We start from the raw sequence: 17,539 nt of genomic DNA, 5'->3' as shown, positions 1-17,539 counted from the left end.
GATCATTGTGACATCTGAATTCATTAATTATCTGAAATACACTGCGTGTGCGTGTGATGTTAAATGTTTGAACCAAGGTTAACGGTTAAAGTGTCAGAGAATGGGTGGTGATTTTTTGACGTCCTCCCATGATCTGAAGTGAGCGTGCGTGTTTGTGTTGGTGAAAGTTTAAGAAATGTACAACTGTCGGTTCAGCTCTCTGGTGCTCCCTGCTGGCAGTATCACTATACTGTCCTCATGTTTCACAAAAATAGTTTTGAGAGACGTTGTCAGTTTTTGTATGTTGCTTAAATCCTCCAAAGCGGTTGGCAGTAAACATCAGGTCACGGTACGCCACGGTAGGCCACGGAGTCAATGAGCTCGAGTTGAAAAAGAAAAAGCTTACAGCACCTGGTATTCCCAGGCGGTCTCCCATCCAAGTACTAACCAGGCCCGACCCTGCTTAGCTTCCGAGATCAGACGAGATCGGGCGTGTTCAGGGTGGTATGGCCGTAAGCAATTAGTGCAGGCGCAAAACCAGGTTTTATACAGTAGCACATAAGGAGTGAGAAAGCTGCTGAGGCTCGACGTTACACTTTTACAAAAACAATCATTAGTTAGATATAAACGGCAGTAATTGATTCAGTAGGACTCCTTATCCATGTAAACGATCATTGTGACATCTGAATTCATTAATTATCTGAAATACACTGCGTGTGCGTGTGATGTTAAATGTTTGAACCAAGGTTAACGGTTAAAGTGTCAGAGAATGGGTGGTGATTTTTTGACGTCCTCCCATGATCTGAAGTGAGCGTGCGTGTTTGTGTTGGTGAAAGTTTAAGAAATGTACAACTGTCGGTTCAGCTCTCTGGTGCTCCCTGCTGGCAGTATCACTATACTGTCCTCATGTTTCACAAAAATAGTTTTGAGAGACGTTGTCAGTTTTTGTATGTTGCTTAAATCCTCCAAAGCGGTTGGCAGTAAACATCAGGTCACGGTACGCCACGGTAGGCCACGGAGTCAATGAGCTCGAGTTGAAAAAGAAAAAGCTTACAGCACCTGGTATTCCCAGGCGGTCTCCCATCCAAGTACTAACCAGGCCCGACCCTGCTTAGCTTCCGAGATCAGACGAGATCGGGCGTGTTCAGGGTGGTATGGCCGTAAGCAATTAGTGCAGGCGCAAAACCAGGTTTTATACAGTAGCACATAAGGAGTGAGAAAGCTGCTGAGGCTCGACGTTACACTTTTACAAAAACAATCATTAGTTAGATATAAACGGCAGTAATTGATTCAGTAGGACTCCTTATCCATGTAAACGATCATTGTGACATCTGAATTCATTAATTATCTGAAATACACTGCGTGTGCGTGTGATGTTAAATGTTTGAACCAAGGTTAACGGTTAAAGTGTCAGAGAATGGGTGGTGATTTTTTGACGTCCTCCCATGATCTGAAGTGAGCGTGCGTGTTTGTGTTGGTGAAAGTTTAAGAAATGTACAACTGTCGGTTCAGCTCTCTGGTGCTCCCTGCTGGCAGTATCACTATACTGTCCTCATGTTTCACAAAAATAGTTTTGAGAGACGTTGTCAGTTTTTGTATGTTGCTTAAATCCTCCAAAGCGGTTGGCAGTAAACATCAGGTCACGGTACGCCACGGTAGGCCACGGAGTCAATGAGCTCGAGTTGAAAAAGAAAAAGCTTACAGCACCTGGTATTCCCAGGCGGTCTCCCATCCAAGTACTAACCAGGCCCGACCCTGCTTAGCTTCCGAGATCAGACGAGATCGGGCGTGTTCAGGGTGGTATGGCCGTAAGCAATTAGTGCAGGCGCAAAACCAGGTTTTATACAGTAGCACATAAGGAGTGAGAAAGCTGCTGAGGCTCGACGTTACACTTTTACAAAAACAATCATTAGTTAGATATAAACGGCAGTAATTGATTCAGTAGGACTCCTTATCCATGTAAACGATCATTGTGACATCTGAATTCATTAATTATCTGAAATACACTGCGTGTGCGTGTGATGTTAAATGTTTGAACCAAGGTTAACGGTTAAAGTGTCAGAGAATGGGTGGTGATTTTTTGACGTCCTCCCATGATCTGAAGTGAGCGTGCGTGTTTGTGTTGGTGAAAGTTTAAGAAATGTACAACTGTCGGTTCAGCTCTCTGGTGCTCCCTGCTGGCAGTATCACTATACTGTCCTCATGTTTCACAAAAATAGTTTTGAGAGACGTTGTCAGTTTTTGTATGTTGCTTAAATCCTCCAAAGCGGTTGGCAGTAAACATCAGGTCACGGTACGCCACGGTAGGCCACGGAGTCAATGAGCTCGAGTTGAAAAAGAAAAAGCTTACAGCACCTGGTATTCCCAGGCGGTCTCCCATCCAAGTACTAACCAGGCCCGACCCTGCTTAGCTTCCGAGATCAGACGAGATCGGGCGTGTTCAGGGTGGTATGGCCGTAAGCAATTAGTGCAGGCGCAAAACCAGGTTTTATACAGTAGCACATAAGGAGTGAGAAAGCTGCTGAGGCTCGACGTTACACTTTTACAAAAACAATCATTAGTTAGATATAAACGGCAGTAATTGATTCAGTAGGACTCCTTATCCATGTAAACGATCATTGTGACATCTGAATTCATTAATTATCTGAAATACACTGCGTGTGCGTGTGATGTTAAATGTTTGAACCAAGGTTAACGGTTAAAGTGTCAGAGAATGGGTGGTGATTTTTTGACGTCCTCCCATGATCTGAAGTGAGCGTGCGTGTTTGTGTTGGTGAAAGTTTAAGAAATGTACAACTGTCGGTTCAGCTCTCTGGTGCTCCCTGCTGGCAGTATCACTATACTGTCCTCATGTTTCACAAAAATAGTTTTGAGAGACGTTGTCAGTTTTTGTATGTTGCTTAAATCCTCCAAAGCGGTTGGCAGTAAACATCAGGTCACGGTACGCCACGGTAGGCCACGGAGTCAATGAGCTCGAGTTGAAAAAGAAAAAGCTTACAGCACCTGGTATTCCCAGGCGGTCTCCCATCCAAGTACTAACCAGGCCCGACCCTGCTTAGCTTCCGAGATCAGACGAGATCGGGCGTGTTCAGGGTGGTATGGCCGTAAGCAATTAGTGCAGGCGCAAAACCAGGTTTTATACAGTAGCACATAAGGAGTGAGAAAGCTGCTGAGGCTCGACGTTACACTTTTACAAAAACAATCATTAGTTAGATATAAACGGCAGTAATTGATTCAGTAGGACTCCTTATCCATGTAAACGATCATTGTGACATCTGAATTCATTAATTATCTGAAATACACTGCGTGTGCGTGTGATGTTAAATGTTTGAACCAAGGTTAACGGTTAAAGTGTCAGAGAATGGGTGGTGATTTTTTGACGTCCTCCCATGATCTGAAGTGAGCGTGCGTGTTTGTGTTGGTGAAAGTTTAAGAAATGTACAACTGTCGGTTCAGCTCTCTGGTGCTCCCTGCTGGCAGTATCACTATACTGTCCTCATGTTTCACAAAAATAGTTTTGAGAGACGTTGTCAGTTTTTGTATGTTGCTTAAATCCTCCAAAGCGGTTGGCAGTAAACATCAGGTCACGGTACGCCACGGTAGGCCACGGAGTCAATGAGCTCGAGTTGAAAAAGAAAAAGCTTACAGCACCTGGTATTCCCAGGCGGTCTCCCATCCAAGTACTAACCAGGCCCGACCCTGCTTAGCTTCCGAGATCAGACGAGATCGGGCGTGTTCAGGGTGGTATGGCCGTAAGCAATTAGTGCAGGCGCAAAACCAGGTTTTATACAGTAGCACATAAGGAGTGAGAAAGCTGCTGAGGCTCGACGTTACACTTTTACAAAAACAATCATTAGTTAGATATAAACGGCAGTAATTGATTCAGTAGGACTCCTTATCCATGTAAACGATCATTGTGACATCTGAATTCATTAATTATCTGAAATACACTGCGTGTGCGTGTGATGTTAAATGTTTGAACCAAGGTTAACGGTTAAAGTGTCAGAGAATGGGTGGTGATTTTTTGACGTCCTCCCATGATCTGAAGTGAGCGTGCGTGTTTGTGTTGGTGAAAGTTTAAGAAATGTACAACTGTCGGTTCAGCTCTCTGGTGCTCCCTGCTGGCAGTATCACTATACTGTCCTCATGTTTCACAAAAATAGTTTTGAGAGACGTTGTCAGTTTTTGTATGTTGCTTAAATCCTCCAAAGCGGTTGGCAGTAAACATCAGGTCACGGTACGCCACGGTAGGCCACGGAGTCAATGAGCTCGAGTTGAAAAAGAAAAAGCTTACAGCACCTGGTATTCCCAGGCGGTCTCCCATCCAAGTACTAACCAGGCCCGACCCTGCTTAGCTTCCGAGATCAGACGAGATCGGGCGTGTTCAGGGTGGTATGGCCGTAAGCAATTAGTGCAGGCGCAAAACCAGGTTTTATACAGTAGCACATAAGGAGTGAGAAAGCTGCTGAGGCTCGACGTTACACTCTTACAAAAACAATCATTAGTTAGATATAAACGGCAGTAATTGATTCAGTAGGACTCCTTATCCATGTAAACGATCATTGTGACATCTGAATTCATTAATTATCTGAAATACACTGCGTGTGCGTGTGATGTTAAATGTTTGAACCAAGGTTAACGGTTAAAGTGTCAGAGAATGGGTGGTGATTTTTTGACGTCCTCCCATGATCTGAAGTGAGCGTGCGTGTTTGTGTTGGTGAAAGTTTAAGAAATGTACAACTGTCGGTTCAGCTCTCTGGTGCTCCCTGCTGGCAGTATCACTATACTGTCCTCATGTTTCACAAAAATAGTTTTGAGAGACGTTGTCAGTTTTTGTATGTTGCTTAAATCCTCCAAAGCGGTTGGCAGTAAACATCAGGTCACGGTACGCCACGGTAGGCCACGGAGGCAATGAGCTCGAGTTGAAAAAGAAAAAGCTTACAGCACCTGGTATTCCCAGGCGGTCTCCCATCCAAGTACTAACCAGGCCCGACCCTGCTTAGCTTCCGAGATCAGACGAGATCGGGCGTGTTCAGGGTGGTATGGCCGTAAGCAATTAGTGCAGGCGCAAAACCAGGTTTTATACAGTAGCACATAAGGAGTGAGAAAGCTGCTGAGGCTCGACGTTACACTTTTACAAAAACAATCATTAGTTAGATATAAACGGCAGTAATTGATTCAGTAGGACTCCTTATCCATGTAAACGATCATTGTGACATCTGAATTCATTAATTATCTGAAATACACTGCGTGTGCGTGTGATGTTAAATGTTTGAACCAAGGTTAACGGTTAAAGTGTCAGAGAATGGGTGGTGATTTTTTGACGTCCTCCCATGATCTGAAGTGAGCGTGCGTGTTTGTGTTGGTGAAAGTTTAAGAAATGTACAACTGTCGGTTCAGCTCTCTGGTGCTCCCTGCTGGCAGTATCACTATACTGTCCTCATGTTTCACAAAAATAGTTTTGAGAGACGTTGTCAGTTTTTGTATGTTGCTTAAATCCTCCAAAGCGGTTGGCAGTAAACATCAGGTCACGGTACGCCACGGTAGGCCACGGAGTCAATGAGCTCGAGTTGAAAAAGAAAAAGCTTACAGCACCTGGTATTCCCAGGCGGTCTCCCATCCAAGTACTAACCAGGCCCGACCCTGCTTAGCTTCCGAGATCAGACGAGATCGGGCGTGTTCAGGGTGGTATGGCCGTAAGCAATTAGTGCAGGCGCAAAACCAGGTTTTATACAGTAGCACATAAGGAGTGAGAAAGCTGCTGAGGCTCGACGTTACACTTTTACAAAAACAATCATTAGTTAGATATAAACGGCAGTAATTGATTCAGTAGGACTCCTTATCCATGTAAACGATCATTGTGACATCTGAATTCATTAATTATCTGAAATACACTGCGTGTGCGTGTGATGTTAAATGTTTGAACCAAGGTTAACGGTTAAAGTGTCAGAGAATGGGTGGTGATTTTTTGACGTCCTCCCATGATCTGAAGTGAGCGTGCGTGTTTGTGTTGGTGAAAGTTTAAGAAATGTACAACTGTCGGTTCAGCTCTCTGGTGCTCCCTGCTGGCAGTATCACTATACTGTCCTCATGTTTCACAAAAATAGTTTTGAGAGACGTTGTCAGTTTTTGTATGTTGCTTAAATCCTCCAAAGCGGTTGGCAGTAAACATCAGGTCACGGTACGCCACGGTAGGCCACGGAGTCAATGAGCTCGAGTTGAAAAAGAAAAAGCTTACAGCACCTGGTATTCCCAGGCGGTCTCCCATCCAAGTACTAACCAGGCCCGACCCTGCTTAGCTTCCGAGATCAGACGAGATCGGGCGTGTTCAGGGTGGTATGGCCGTAAGCAATTAGTGCAGGCGCAAAACCAGGTTTTATACAGTAGCACATAAGGAGTGAGAAAGCTGCTGAGGCTCGACGTTACACTCTTACAAAAACAATCATTAGTTAGATATAAACGGCAGTAATTGATTCAGTAGGACTCCTTATCCATGTAAACGATCATTGTGACATCTGAATTCATTAATTATCTGAAATACACTGCGTGTGCGTGTGATGTTAAATGTTTGAACCAAGGTTAACGGTTAAAGTGTCAGAGAATGGGTGGTGATTTTTTGACGTCCTCCCATGATCTGAAGTGAGCGTGCGTGTTTGTGTTGGTGAAAGTTTAAGAAATGTACAACTGTCGGTTCAGCTCTCTGGTGCTCCCTGCTGGCAGTATCACTATACTGTCCTCATGTTTCACAAAAATAGTTTTGAGAGACGTTGTCAGTTTTTGTATGTTGCTTAAATCCTCCAAAGCGGTTGGCAGTAAACATCAGGTCACGGTACGCCACGGTAGGCCACGGAGTCAATGAGCTCGAGTTGAAAAAGAAAAAGCTTACAGCACCTGGTATTCCCAGGCGGTCTCCCATCCAAGTACTAACCAGGCCCGACCCTGCTTAGCTTCCGAGATCAGACGAGATCGGGCGTGTTCAGGGTGGTATGGCCGTAAGCAATTAGTGCAGGCGCAAAACCAGGTTTTATACAGTAGCACATAAGGAGTGAGAAAGCTGCTGAGGCTCGACGTTACACTTTACAAAAACAATCATTAGTTAGATATAAACGGCAGTAATTGATTCAGTAGGACTCCTTATCCATGTAAACGATCATTGTGACATCTGAATTCATTAATTATCTGAAATACACTGCGTGTGCGTGTGATGTTAAATGTTTGAACCAAGGTTAACGGTTAAAGTGTCAGAGAATGGGTGGTGATTTTTTGACGTCCTCCCATGATCTGAAGTGAGCGTGCGTGTTTGTGTTGGTGAAAGTTTAAGAAATGTACAACTGTCGGTTCAGCTCTCTGGTGCTCCCTGCTGGCAGTATCACTATACTGTCCTCATGTTTCACAAAAATAGTTTTGAGAGACGTTGTCAGTTTTTGTATGTTGCTTAAATCCTCCAAAGCGGTTGGCAGTAAACATCAGGTCACGGTACGCCACGGAGTCAATGAGCTCGAGTTGAAAAAGAAAAAGCTTACAGCACCTGGTATTCCCAGGCGGTCTCCCATCCAAGTACTAACCAGGCCCGACCCTGCTTAGCTTCCGACCAAGTACTACCAGCCCGACCCTGCTTAGCTTCCGAGATCAGACGAGATCGGGCGTGTTCAGGGTGGTATGGCCGTAAGCAATTAGTGCAGGCGCAAAACCAGGTTTTATACAGTAGCACATAAGGAGTGAGAAAGCTGCTGAGGCTCGACGTTACACTTTACAAAAACAATCATTAGTTAGATATAAACGGCAGTAATTGATTCAGTAGGACTCCTTATCCATGTAAACGATCATTGTGACATCTGAATTCATTAATTATCTGAAATACACTGCGTGTGCGTGTGATGTTAAATGTTTGAACCAAGGTTAACGGTTAAAGTGTCAGAGAATGGGTGGTGATTTTTTGACGTCCTCCCATGATCTGAAGTGAGCGTGCGTGTTTGTGTTGGTGAAAGTTTAAGAAATGTACAACTGTCGGTTCAGCTCTCTGGTGCTCCCTGCTGGCAGTATCACTATACTGTCCTCATGTTTCACAAAAATAGTTTTGAGAGACGTTGTCAGTTTTTGTATGTTGCTTAAATCCTCCAAAGCGGTTGGCAGTAAACATCAGGTCACGGTACGCCACGGTAGGCCACGGAGTCAATGAGCTCGAGTTGAAAAAGAAAAAGCTTACAGCACCTGGTATTCCCAGGCGGTCTCCCATCCAAGTACTAACCAGGCCCGACCCTGCTTAGCTTCCGAGATCAGACGAGATCGGGCGTGTTCAGGGTGGTATGGCCGTAAGCAATTAGTGCAGGCGCAAAACCAGGTTTTATACAGTAGCACATAAGGAGTGAGAAAGCTGCTGAGGCTCGACGTTACACTCTTACAAAAACAATCATTAGTTAGATATAAACGGCAGTAATTGATTCAGTAGGACTCCTTATCCATGTAAACGATCATTGTGACATCTGAATTCATTAATTATCTGAAATACACTGCGTGTGCGTGTGATGTTAAATGTTTGAACCAAGGTTAACGGTTAAAGTGTCAGAGAATGGGTGGTGATTTTTTGACGTCCTCCCATGATCTGAAGTGAGCGTGCGTGTTTGTGTTGGTGAAAGTTTAAGAAATGTACAACTGTCGGTTCAGCTCTCTGGTGCTCCCTGCTGGCAGTATCACTATACTGTCCTCATGTTTCACAAAAATAGTTTTGAGAGACGTTGTCAGTTTTTGTATGTTGCTTAAATCCTCCAAAGCGGTTGGCAGTAAACATCAGGTCACGGTACGCCACGGTAGGCCACGGAGTCAATGAGCTCGAGTTGAAAAAGAAAAAGCTTACAGCACCTGGTATTCCCAGGCGGTCTCCCATCCAAGTACTAACCAGGCCCGACCCTGCTTAGCTTCCGAGATCAGACGAGATCGGGCGTGTTCAGGGTGGTATGGCCGTAAGCAATTAGTGCAGGCGCAAAACCAGGTTTTATACAGTAGCACATAAGGAGTGAGAAAGCTGCTGAGGCTCGACGTTACACTCTTACAAAAACAATCATTAGTTAGATATAAACGGCAGTAATTGATTCAGTAGGACTCCTTATCCATGTAAACGATCATTGTGACATCTGAATTCATTAATTATCTGAAATACACTGCGTGTGCGTGTGATGTTAAATGTTTGAACCAAGGTTAACGGTTAAAGTGTCAGAGAATGGGTGGTGATTTTTTGACGTCCTCCCATGATCTGAAGTGAGCGTGCGTGTTTGTGTTGGTGAAAGTTTAAGAAATGTACAACTGTCGGTTCAGCTCTCTGGTGCTCCCTGCTGGCAGTATCACTATACTGTCCTCATGTTTCACAAAAATAGTTTTGAGAGACGTTGTCAGTTTTTGTATGTTGCTTAAATCCTCCAAAGCGGTTGGCAGTAAACATCAGGTCACGGTACGCCACGGTAGGCCACGGAGTCAATGAGCTCGAGTTGAAAAAGAAAAAGCTTACAGCACCTGGTATTCCCAGGCGGTCTCCCATCCAAGTACTAACCAGGCCCGACCCTGCTTAGCTTCCGAGATCAGACGAGATCGGGCGTGTTCAGGGTGGTATGGCCGTAAGCAATTAGTGCAGGCGCAAAACCAGGTTTTATACAGTAGCACATAAGGAGTGAGAAAGCTGCTGAGGCTCGACGTTACACTTTTACAAAAACAATCATTAGTTAGATATAAACGGCAGTAATTGATTCAGTAGGACTCCTTATCCATGTAAACGATCATTGTGACATCTGAATTCATTAATTATCTGAAATACACTGCGTGTGCGTGTGATGTTAAATGTTTGAACCAAGGTTAACGGTTAAAGTGTCAGAGAATGGGTGGTGATTTTTTGACGTCCTCCCATGATCTGAAGTGAGCGTGCGTGTTTGTGTTGGTGAAAGTTTAAGAAATGTACAACTGTCGGTTCAGCTCTCTGGTGCTCCCTGCTGGCAGTATCACTATACTGTCCTCATGTTTCACAAAAATAGTTTTGAGAGACGTTGTCAGTTTTTGTATGTTGCTTAAATCCTCCAAAGCGGTTGGCAGTAAACATCAGGTCACGGTACGCCACGGTAGGCCACGGAGTCAATGAGCTCGAGTTGAAAAAGAAAAAGCTTACAGCACCTGGTATTCCCAGGCGGTCTCCCATCCAAGTACTAACCAGGCCCGACCCTGCTTAGCTTCCGAGATCAGACGAGATCGGGCGTGTTCAGGGTGGTATGGCCGTAAGCAATTAGTGCAGGCGCAAAACCAGGTTTTATACAGTAGCACATAAGGAGTGAGAAAGCTGCTGAGGCTCGACGTTACACTTTTACAAAAACAATCATTAGTTAGATATAAACGGCAGTAATTGATTCAGTAGGACTCCTTATCCATGTAAACGATCATTGTGACATCTGAATTCATTAATTATCTGAAATACACTGCGTGTGCGTGTGATGTTAAATGTTTGAACCAAGGTTAACGGTTAAAGTGTCAGAGAATGGGTGGTGATTTTTTGACGTCCTCCCATGATCTGAAGTGAGCGTGCGTGTTTGTGTTGGTGAAAGTTTAAGAAATGTACAACTGTCGGTTCAGCTCTCTGGTGCTCCCTGCTGGCAGTATCACTATACTGTCCTCATGTTTCACAAAAATAGTTTTGAGAGACGTTGTCAGTTTTTGTATGTTGCTTAAATCCTCCAAAGCGGTTGGCAGTAAACATCAGGTCACGGTACGCCACGGTAGGCCACGGAGTCAATGAGCTCGAGTTGAAAAAGAAAAAGCTTACAGCACCTGGTATTCCCAGGCGGTCTCCCATCCAAGTACTAACCAGGCCCGACCCTGCTTAGCTTCCGAGATCAGACGAGATCGGGCGTGTTCAGGGTGGTATGGCCGTAAGCAATTAGTGCAGGCGCAAAACCAGGTTTTATACAGTAGCACATAAGGAGTGAGAAAGCTGCTGAGGCTCGACGTTACACTTTTACAAAAACAATCATTAGTTAGATATAAACGGCAGTAATTGATTCAGTAGGACTCCTTATCCATGTAAACGATCATTGTGACATCTGAATTCATTAATTATCTGAAATACACTGCGTGTGCGTGTGATGTTAAATGTTTGAACCAAGGTTAACGGTTAAAGTGTCAGAGAATGGGTGGTGATTTTTTGACGTCCTCCCATGATCTGAAGTGAGCGTGCGTGTTTGTGTTGGTGAAAGTTTAAGAAATGTACAACTGTCGGTTCAGCTCTCTGGTGCTCCCTGCTGGCAGTATCACTATACTGTCCTCATGTTTCACAAAAATAGTTTTGAGAGACGTTGTCAGTTTTTGTATGTTGCTTAAATCCTCCAAAGCGGTTGGCAGTAAACATCAGGTCACGGTACGCCACGGTAGGCCACGGAGTCAATGAGCTCGAGTTGAAAAAGAAAAAGCTTACAGCACCTGGTATTCCCAGGCGGTCTCCCATCCAAGTACTAACCAGGCCCGACCCTGCTTAGCTTCCGAGATCAGACGAGATCGGGCGTGTTCAGGGTGGTATGGCCGTAAGCAATTAGTGCAGGCGCAAAACCAGGTTTTATACAGTAGCACATAAGGAGTGAGAAAGCTGCTGAGGCTCGACGTTACACTCTTACAAAAACAATCATTAGTTAGATATAAACGGCAGTAATTGATTCAGTAGGACTCCTTATCCATGTAAACGATCATTGTGACATCTGAATTCATTAATTATCTGAAATACACTGCGTGTGCGTGTGATGTTAAATGTTTGAACCAAGGTTAACGGTTAAAGTGTCAGAGAATGGGTGGTGATTTTTTGACGTCCTCCCATGATCTGAAGTGAGCGTGCGTGTTTGTGTTGGTGAAAGTTTAAGAAATGTACAACTGTCGGTTCAGCTCTCTGGTGCTCCCTGCTGGCAGTATCACTATACTGTCCTCATGTTTCACAAAAATAGTTTTGAGAGACGTTGTCAGTTTTTGTATGTTGCTTAAATCCTCCAAAGCGGTTGGCAGTAAACATCAGGTCACGGTACGCCACGGTAGGCCACGGAGTCAATGAGCTCGAGTTGAAAAAGAAAAGCTTACAGCACCTGGTATTCCCAGGCGGTCTCCCATCCAAGTACTAACCAGGCCCGACCCTGCTTAGCTTCCGAGATCAGACGAGATCGGGCGTGTTCAGGGTGGTATGGCCGTAAGCAATTAGTGCAGGCGCAAAACCAGGTTTTATACAGTAGCACATAAGGAGTGAGAAAGCTGCTGAGGCTCGACGTTACACTCTTACAAAAACAATCATTAGTTAGATATAAACGGCAGTAATTGATTCAGTAGGACTCCTTATCCATGTAAACGATCATTGTGACATCTGAATTCATTAATTATCTGAAATACACTGCGTGTGCGTGTGATGTTAAATGTTTGAACCAAGGTTAACGGTTAAAGTGTCAGAGAATGGGTGGTGATTTTTTGACGTCCTCCCATGATCTGAAGTGAGCGTGCGTGTTTGTGTTGGTGAAAGTTTAAGAAATGTACAACTGTCGGTTCAGCTCTCTGGTGCTCCCTGCTGGCAGTATCACTATACTGTCCTCATGTTTCACAAAAATAGTTTTGAGAGACGTTGTCAGTTTTTGTATGTTGCTTAAATCCTCCAAAGCGGTTGGCAGTAAACATCAGGTCACGGTACGCCACGGTAGGCCACGGAGTCAATGAGCTCGAGTTGAAAAAGAAAAAGCTTACAGCACCTGGTATTCCCAGGCGGTCTCCCATCCAAGTACTAACCAGGCCCGACCCTGCTTAGCTTCCGAGATCAGACGAGATCGGGCGTGTTCAGGGTGGTATGGCCGTAAGCAATTAGTGCAGGCGCAAAACCAGGTTTTATACAGTAGCACATAAGGAGTGAGAAAGCTGCTGAGGCTCGACGTTACACTCTTACAAAAACAATCATTAGTTAGATATAAACGGCAGTAATTGATTCAGTAGGACTCCTTATCCATGTAAACGATCATTGTGACATCTGAATTCATTAATTATCTGAAATACACTGCGTGTGCGTGTGATGTTAAATGTTTGAACCAAGGTTAACGGTTAAAGTGTCAGAGAATGGGTGGTGATTTTTTGACGTCCTCCCATGATCTGAAGTGAGCGTGCGTGTTTGTGTTGGTGAAAGTTTAAGAAATGTACAACTGTCGGTTCAGCTCTCTGGTGCTCCCTGCTGGCAGTATCACTATACTGTCCTCATGTTTCACAAAAATAGTTTTGAGAGACGTTGTCAGTTTTTGTATGTTGCTTAAATCCTCCAAAGCGGTTGGCAGTAAACATCAGGTCACGGTACGCCACGGTAGGCCACGGAGGCAATGAGCTCGAGTTGAAAAAGAAAAAGCTTACAGCACCTGGTATTCCCAGGCGGTCTCCCATCCAAGTACTAACCAGGCCCGACCCTGCTTAGCTTCCGAGATCAGACGAGATCGGGCGTGTTCAGGGTGGTATGGCCGTAAGCAATAGTGCAGGCGCAAAACCAGGTTTTATACAGTAGCACATAAGGAGTGAGAAAGCTGCTGAGGCTCGACGTTACACTTTTACAAAAACAATCATTAGTTAGATATAAACGGCAGTAATTGATTCAGTAGGACTCCTTATCCATGTAAACGATCATTGTGACATCTGAATTCATTAATTATCTGAAATACACTGCGTGTGCGTGTGATGTTAAATGTTTGAACCAAGGTTAACGGTTAAAGTGTCAGAGAATGGGTGGTGATTTTTTGACGTCCTCCCATGATCTGAAGTGAGCGTGCGTGTTTGTGTTGGTGAAAGTTTAAGAAATGTACAACTGTCGTTTCAGCTCTCTGGTGCTCCCTGCTGGCAGTATCACTATACTGTCCTCATGTTTCACAAAAATAGTTTTGAGAGACGTTGTCAGTTTTTGTATGTTGCTTAAATCCTCCAAAGCGGTTGGCAGTAAACATCAGGTCACGGTACGCCACGGCAGGCCACGGAGGCAATGAGCTCGAGTTGAAAAAGAAAAAGCTTACAGCACCTGGTATTCCCAGGCGGTCTCCCATCCAAGTACTAACCAGGCCCGACCCTGCTTAGCTTCCGAGATCAGACGAGATCGGGCATGTTCAGGGTGGTATGGCCGTAAGCAATTAGTGCAGGCGCAAAACCAGGTTTTATACAGTAGCACATAAGGAGTGAGAAAGCTGCTGAGGCTCGACGTTACACTCTTACAAAAACAATCATTAGTTAGATATAAACGGCAGTAATTGATTCAGTAGGACTCCTTATCCATGTAAACGATCATTGTGACATCTGAATTCATTAATTACCTGAAATACACTGCGTGTGCGTGTGATGTTAAATGTTTGAACCAAGGTTAACGGTTAAAGTGTCAGAGAATGGGTGGTGATTTTTTGACGTCCTCCCATGATCTGAAGTGAGCGTGCGTGTTTGTGTTGGTGAAAGTTTAAGAAATGTACAACTGTCGGTTCAGCTCTCTGGTGCTCCCTGCTGGCAGTATCACTATACTGTCCTCATGTTTCACAAAAATAGTTTTGAGAGACGTTGTCAGTTTTTGTATGTTGCTTAAATCCTCCAAAGCGGTTGGCAGTAAACATCAGGTCACGGTACGCCACGGAGTCAATGAGCTCGAGTTGAAAAAGAAAAAGCTTACAGCACCTGGTATTCCCAGGCGGTCTCCCATCCAAGTACTAACCAGGCCCTGACCCTGCTTAGCTTCCGAGATCAGACGAGATCGGGCGTGTTCAGGGTGGTATGGCCGTAAGCAATTAGTGCAGGCGCAAAACCAGGTTTTATACAGTAGCACATAAGGAGTGAGAAAGCTGCTGAGGCTCGACGTTACACTCTTACAAAAACAATCATTAGTTAGATATAAACGGCAGTAATTGATTCAGTAGGACTCCTTATCCATGTAAACGATCATTGTGACATCTGAATTCATTAATTATCTGAAATACACTGCGTGTGCGTGTGATGTTAAATGTTTGAACCAAGGTTAACGGTTAAAGTGTCAGAGAATGGGTGGTGATTTTTTGACGTCCTCCCATGATCTGAAGTGAGCGTGCGTGTTTGTGTTGGTGAAAGTTTAAGAAATGTACAACTGTCGGTTCAGCTCTCTGGTGCTCCCTGCTGGCAGTATCACTATACTGTCCTCATGTTTCACAAAAATAGTTTTGAGAGACGTTGTCAGTTTTTGTATGTTGCTTAAATCCTCCAAAGCGGTTGGCAGTAAACATCAGGTCACGGTACGCCACGGTAGGCCACGGAGTCAATGAGCTCGAGTTGAAAAAGAAAAAGCTTACAGCACCTGGTATTCCCAGGCGGTCTCCCATCCAAGTACTAACCAGTCCCGACCCTGCTTAGCTCCCGAGTTCAGACGAGATCGGGCGTGTTCAGGGTGGTATGACCGTAAGCAATTAGTGTAGGCGCAAAACCAGGTTTTATACAGTAGCACATAAGGAGTGAGAAAGCTGCTGAGGCTCGACGTTACACTTTTACAAAAACAATCATTAGTTAGATATAAACGGCAGTAATTGATTCAGTAGGACTCCTTATCCATGTAAACGATCATTGTGACATCTGAATTCATTAATTATCTGAAATACACTGCGTGTGCGTGTGATGTTAAATGTTTGAACCAAGGTTAACGGTTAAAGTGTCAGAGAATGGGTGGTGATTTTTTGACGTCCTCCCATGATCTGAAGTGAGCGTGAGTGTTTGTGTTGGTGAAAGTTTAAGAAATGTACAACTGTCGGTTCAGCTCTCTGGTGCTCCCTGCTGGCAGTATCACTATACTGTCCTCATGTTTCACAAAAACAGTTTTGAGAGACGTTGTCAGTTTTTGTATGTTGCTTAAATCCTCCAAAGCGGTTGGCAGTAAACATCAGGTCACGGTACACCACGGAGTCAATGAGCTCGAGTTGAAAAAGAAAAAGCTTACAGCACCTGGTATTCCCAGGCGGTCTCCCATCCAAGTACTAACCAGGCCCGACCCTGCTTAGCTTCCGAGATCAGGCGAGATCAGGCGTTTTCAGGGTGGTATGGCCGTAAGCAATTAGTGAAGGCGCAAAACCAGGTTTTATACAGTAGCACATAAGGAGTGAGAAAGCTGCTGAGGCTCGACGTTACACTCTTACAAAAACAATCATTAGTTAGATATAAACAGCAGTAATTGATTCAGTAGGACTCCTTATCCATGTAAACGATCATTGTGACATCTGAATTCATTAATTATCTGAAATACACTGCGTGTGCGTGTGATGTTAAATGTTTGAACCAAGGTTAACGGTTAAAGTGTCAGAGAATGGGTGGTGATTTTTTGACGTCCTCCCATGATCTGAAGTGAGCGTGCGTGTTTGTGTTGGTGAAAGTTTAAGAAATGTACAACTGTCGGTTCAGCTCTCTGGTGCTCCCTGCTGGCAGTATCACTATACTGTCCTCATGTTTCACAAAAATAGTTTTGAGAGACGTTGTCAGTTTTTGTATGTTGCTTAAATCCTCCAAAGCGGTTGGCAGTAAACATCAGGTCACGGTACGCCACGGTAGGCCACGGAGGCAATGAGCTCGAGTTGAAAAAGAAAAAGCTTACAGCACCTGGTATTCCCAGGCGGTCTCCCATCCAAGTACTAACCAGGCCCGACCCAGCTTAGCTTCTGAGATCAGACGAGATCGGGCGTGTTTTTTTTTAATCTTTTTTATTATCAAAAATATATTCAATTTTATACAATTACGCATTCATTTATACATATATCAAATAAAAGTAAATGAAAAACTGCCCACAAATTAAACCACAAACCGCACAAACAATTAACTAAACACACTTTCTCTTTTAAATTAAAAATAAGAACCACACAGCAAAAACAGTATCTTTTCCCAAATACACTTACCCTCGAAATTAAACCGCCCCTCAGTCCCAAAGCACAAACCGAACAGCCCAAACCCAGAATTTTTAACCTCGAACATTTACCCACAAAATTAAACCACCCCTCATTCGAAAAAAACACACAAAACCAAAATCCCACACAAAACTCCCTCGCTCTCCCACCTCCAAAATTATGCCACCCCCTTTAAACCACCCAAATCAACCCCAAACGGTGCCCTGCTCAGTCATCCATACAATTCCATTCTCATTCACACCACATACTCCCGCACTCTCTACAAACATACTCACAAACAAAGCCTCGTCCACAACATACAGCATTCGTAAGTGTCTTTTCCATTCATTCACAAACAGCCTCCATGCATCCAACTTTCTCCTTTCATACAGCGCAAAATTGCGCCTGTTAAAAATCGCCCTCCTTGCAAATCCAAAGATCATATTGATCATTTTCCAATTTCTATATTTCCTACTCACTCCCAAGAGTACAGACAATTCCCACCCCCGTTCCACCCAGCAGTCTCCCACACTGCACCCTCCCAGCAGCCCCTTGATTTTTCCCCAGAATTCCACTAGCTCGCAACAATACACAAAAATGTGATTCACGTCTTCATCCCCACTTTCACACACCATACACGTCCTCCCATACACTCCCCTGTGCAT

At 44.3% G+C, this 17,539-nt stretch overlaps 24 non-coding genes and 1 pseudogene across 24 annotated transcripts; all 25 read right to left on the bottom strand.

Annotated features, from left to right (window-relative positions):
* Positions 1-378: 378 nt before the first annotated feature.
* LOC130389949 (5S ribosomal RNA) lies at positions 379-497 on the bottom strand. The gene has a single exon (XR_008896725.1). It is a non-coding gene; the product is annotated as a 5S ribosomal RNA (ribosomal RNA).
* Positions 498-1,026: 529 nt separating this feature from the next.
* LOC130389948 (5S ribosomal RNA) lies at positions 1,027-1,145 on the bottom strand. Its single transcript, XR_008896724.1, has one exon. It is a non-coding gene; the product is annotated as a 5S ribosomal RNA (ribosomal RNA).
* A 529-nt stretch (positions 1,146-1,674) lies between these two features.
* Positions 1,675-1,793, bottom strand: LOC130389947 (5S ribosomal RNA). The gene has a single exon (XR_008896723.1). It is a non-coding gene; the product is annotated as a 5S ribosomal RNA (ribosomal RNA).
* Positions 1,794-2,322: 529 nt separating this feature from the next.
* LOC130389946 (5S ribosomal RNA) lies at positions 2,323-2,441 on the bottom strand. The gene has a single exon (XR_008896722.1). It is a non-coding gene; the product is annotated as a 5S ribosomal RNA (ribosomal RNA).
* Positions 2,442-2,970: 529 nt separating this feature from the next.
* Positions 2,971-3,089, bottom strand: LOC130389945 (5S ribosomal RNA). Its single transcript, XR_008896721.1, has one exon. It is a non-coding gene; the product is annotated as a 5S ribosomal RNA (ribosomal RNA).
* A 529-nt stretch (positions 3,090-3,618) lies between these two features.
* Positions 3,619-3,737, bottom strand: LOC130389944 (5S ribosomal RNA). The gene has a single exon (XR_008896720.1). It is a non-coding gene; the product is annotated as a 5S ribosomal RNA (ribosomal RNA).
* A 529-nt stretch (positions 3,738-4,266) lies between these two features.
* LOC130389943 (5S ribosomal RNA) lies at positions 4,267-4,385 on the bottom strand. The gene has a single exon (XR_008896719.1). It is a non-coding gene; the product is annotated as a 5S ribosomal RNA (ribosomal RNA).
* A 529-nt stretch (positions 4,386-4,914) lies between these two features.
* On the bottom strand, positions 4,915-5,033 carry LOC130389942 (5S ribosomal RNA). The gene has a single exon (XR_008896718.1). It is a non-coding gene; the product is annotated as a 5S ribosomal RNA (ribosomal RNA).
* Positions 5,034-5,562: 529 nt separating this feature from the next.
* Positions 5,563-5,681, bottom strand: LOC130389941 (5S ribosomal RNA). Its single transcript, XR_008896717.1, has one exon. It is a non-coding gene; the product is annotated as a 5S ribosomal RNA (ribosomal RNA).
* Positions 5,682-6,210: 529 nt separating this feature from the next.
* Positions 6,211-6,329, bottom strand: LOC130389939 (5S ribosomal RNA). Its single transcript, XR_008896716.1, has one exon. It is a non-coding gene; the product is annotated as a 5S ribosomal RNA (ribosomal RNA).
* Positions 6,330-6,858: 529 nt separating this feature from the next.
* LOC130389937 (5S ribosomal RNA) lies at positions 6,859-6,977 on the bottom strand. The gene has a single exon (XR_008896714.1). It is a non-coding gene; the product is annotated as a 5S ribosomal RNA (ribosomal RNA).
* A 518-nt stretch (positions 6,978-7,495) lies between these two features.
* Positions 7,496-7,650, bottom strand: LOC130389862 (5S ribosomal RNA; annotated as a pseudogene).
* A 528-nt stretch (positions 7,651-8,178) lies between these two features.
* LOC130389936 (5S ribosomal RNA) lies at positions 8,179-8,297 on the bottom strand. The gene has a single exon (XR_008896713.1). It is a non-coding gene; the product is annotated as a 5S ribosomal RNA (ribosomal RNA).
* Positions 8,298-8,826: 529 nt separating this feature from the next.
* LOC130389935 (5S ribosomal RNA) lies at positions 8,827-8,945 on the bottom strand. The gene has a single exon (XR_008896712.1). It is a non-coding gene; the product is annotated as a 5S ribosomal RNA (ribosomal RNA).
* Positions 8,946-9,474: 529 nt separating this feature from the next.
* Positions 9,475-9,593, bottom strand: LOC130389934 (5S ribosomal RNA). The gene has a single exon (XR_008896711.1). It is a non-coding gene; the product is annotated as a 5S ribosomal RNA (ribosomal RNA).
* Positions 9,594-10,122: 529 nt separating this feature from the next.
* LOC130389933 (5S ribosomal RNA) lies at positions 10,123-10,241 on the bottom strand. The gene has a single exon (XR_008896710.1). It is a non-coding gene; the product is annotated as a 5S ribosomal RNA (ribosomal RNA).
* Positions 10,242-10,770: 529 nt separating this feature from the next.
* Positions 10,771-10,889, bottom strand: LOC130389932 (5S ribosomal RNA). Its single transcript, XR_008896709.1, has one exon. It is a non-coding gene; the product is annotated as a 5S ribosomal RNA (ribosomal RNA).
* A 529-nt stretch (positions 10,890-11,418) lies between these two features.
* Positions 11,419-11,537, bottom strand: LOC130389931 (5S ribosomal RNA). The gene has a single exon (XR_008896708.1). It is a non-coding gene; the product is annotated as a 5S ribosomal RNA (ribosomal RNA).
* A 528-nt stretch (positions 11,538-12,065) lies between these two features.
* Positions 12,066-12,184, bottom strand: LOC130389930 (5S ribosomal RNA). The gene has a single exon (XR_008896707.1). It is a non-coding gene; the product is annotated as a 5S ribosomal RNA (ribosomal RNA).
* A 529-nt stretch (positions 12,185-12,713) lies between these two features.
* LOC130389929 (5S ribosomal RNA) lies at positions 12,714-12,832 on the bottom strand. The gene has a single exon (XR_008896706.1). It is a non-coding gene; the product is annotated as a 5S ribosomal RNA (ribosomal RNA).
* Positions 12,833-13,361: 529 nt separating this feature from the next.
* On the bottom strand, positions 13,362-13,480 carry LOC130389928 (5S ribosomal RNA). The gene has a single exon (XR_008896705.1). It is a non-coding gene; the product is annotated as a 5S ribosomal RNA (ribosomal RNA).
* A 528-nt stretch (positions 13,481-14,008) lies between these two features.
* Positions 14,009-14,127, bottom strand: LOC130389834 (5S ribosomal RNA). The gene has a single exon (XR_008896621.1). It is a non-coding gene; the product is annotated as a 5S ribosomal RNA (ribosomal RNA).
* Positions 14,128-14,646: 519 nt separating this feature from the next.
* Positions 14,647-14,766, bottom strand: LOC130389843 (5S ribosomal RNA). The gene has a single exon (XR_008896629.1). It is a non-coding gene; the product is annotated as a 5S ribosomal RNA (ribosomal RNA).
* Positions 14,767-15,295: 529 nt separating this feature from the next.
* On the bottom strand, positions 15,296-15,414 carry LOC130389851 (5S ribosomal RNA). The gene has a single exon (XR_008896637.1). It is a non-coding gene; the product is annotated as a 5S ribosomal RNA (ribosomal RNA).
* A 519-nt stretch (positions 15,415-15,933) lies between these two features.
* Positions 15,934-16,052, bottom strand: LOC130389842 (5S ribosomal RNA). Its single transcript, XR_008896628.1, has one exon. It is a non-coding gene; the product is annotated as a 5S ribosomal RNA (ribosomal RNA).
* Positions 16,053-17,539: the final 1,487 nt, after the last annotated feature.

This window comes from Gadus chalcogrammus, chromosome 9 (assembly GCF_026213295.1).
Source record: "Gadus chalcogrammus isolate NIFS_2021 chromosome 9, NIFS_Gcha_1.0, whole genome shotgun sequence".
In the NCBI taxonomy this organism is placed as follows: Eukaryota; Metazoa; Chordata; class Actinopteri; order Gadiformes; family Gadidae; genus Gadus; species Gadus chalcogrammus.
This window is presented reverse-complemented; position numbering and strand designations above follow the sequence as displayed.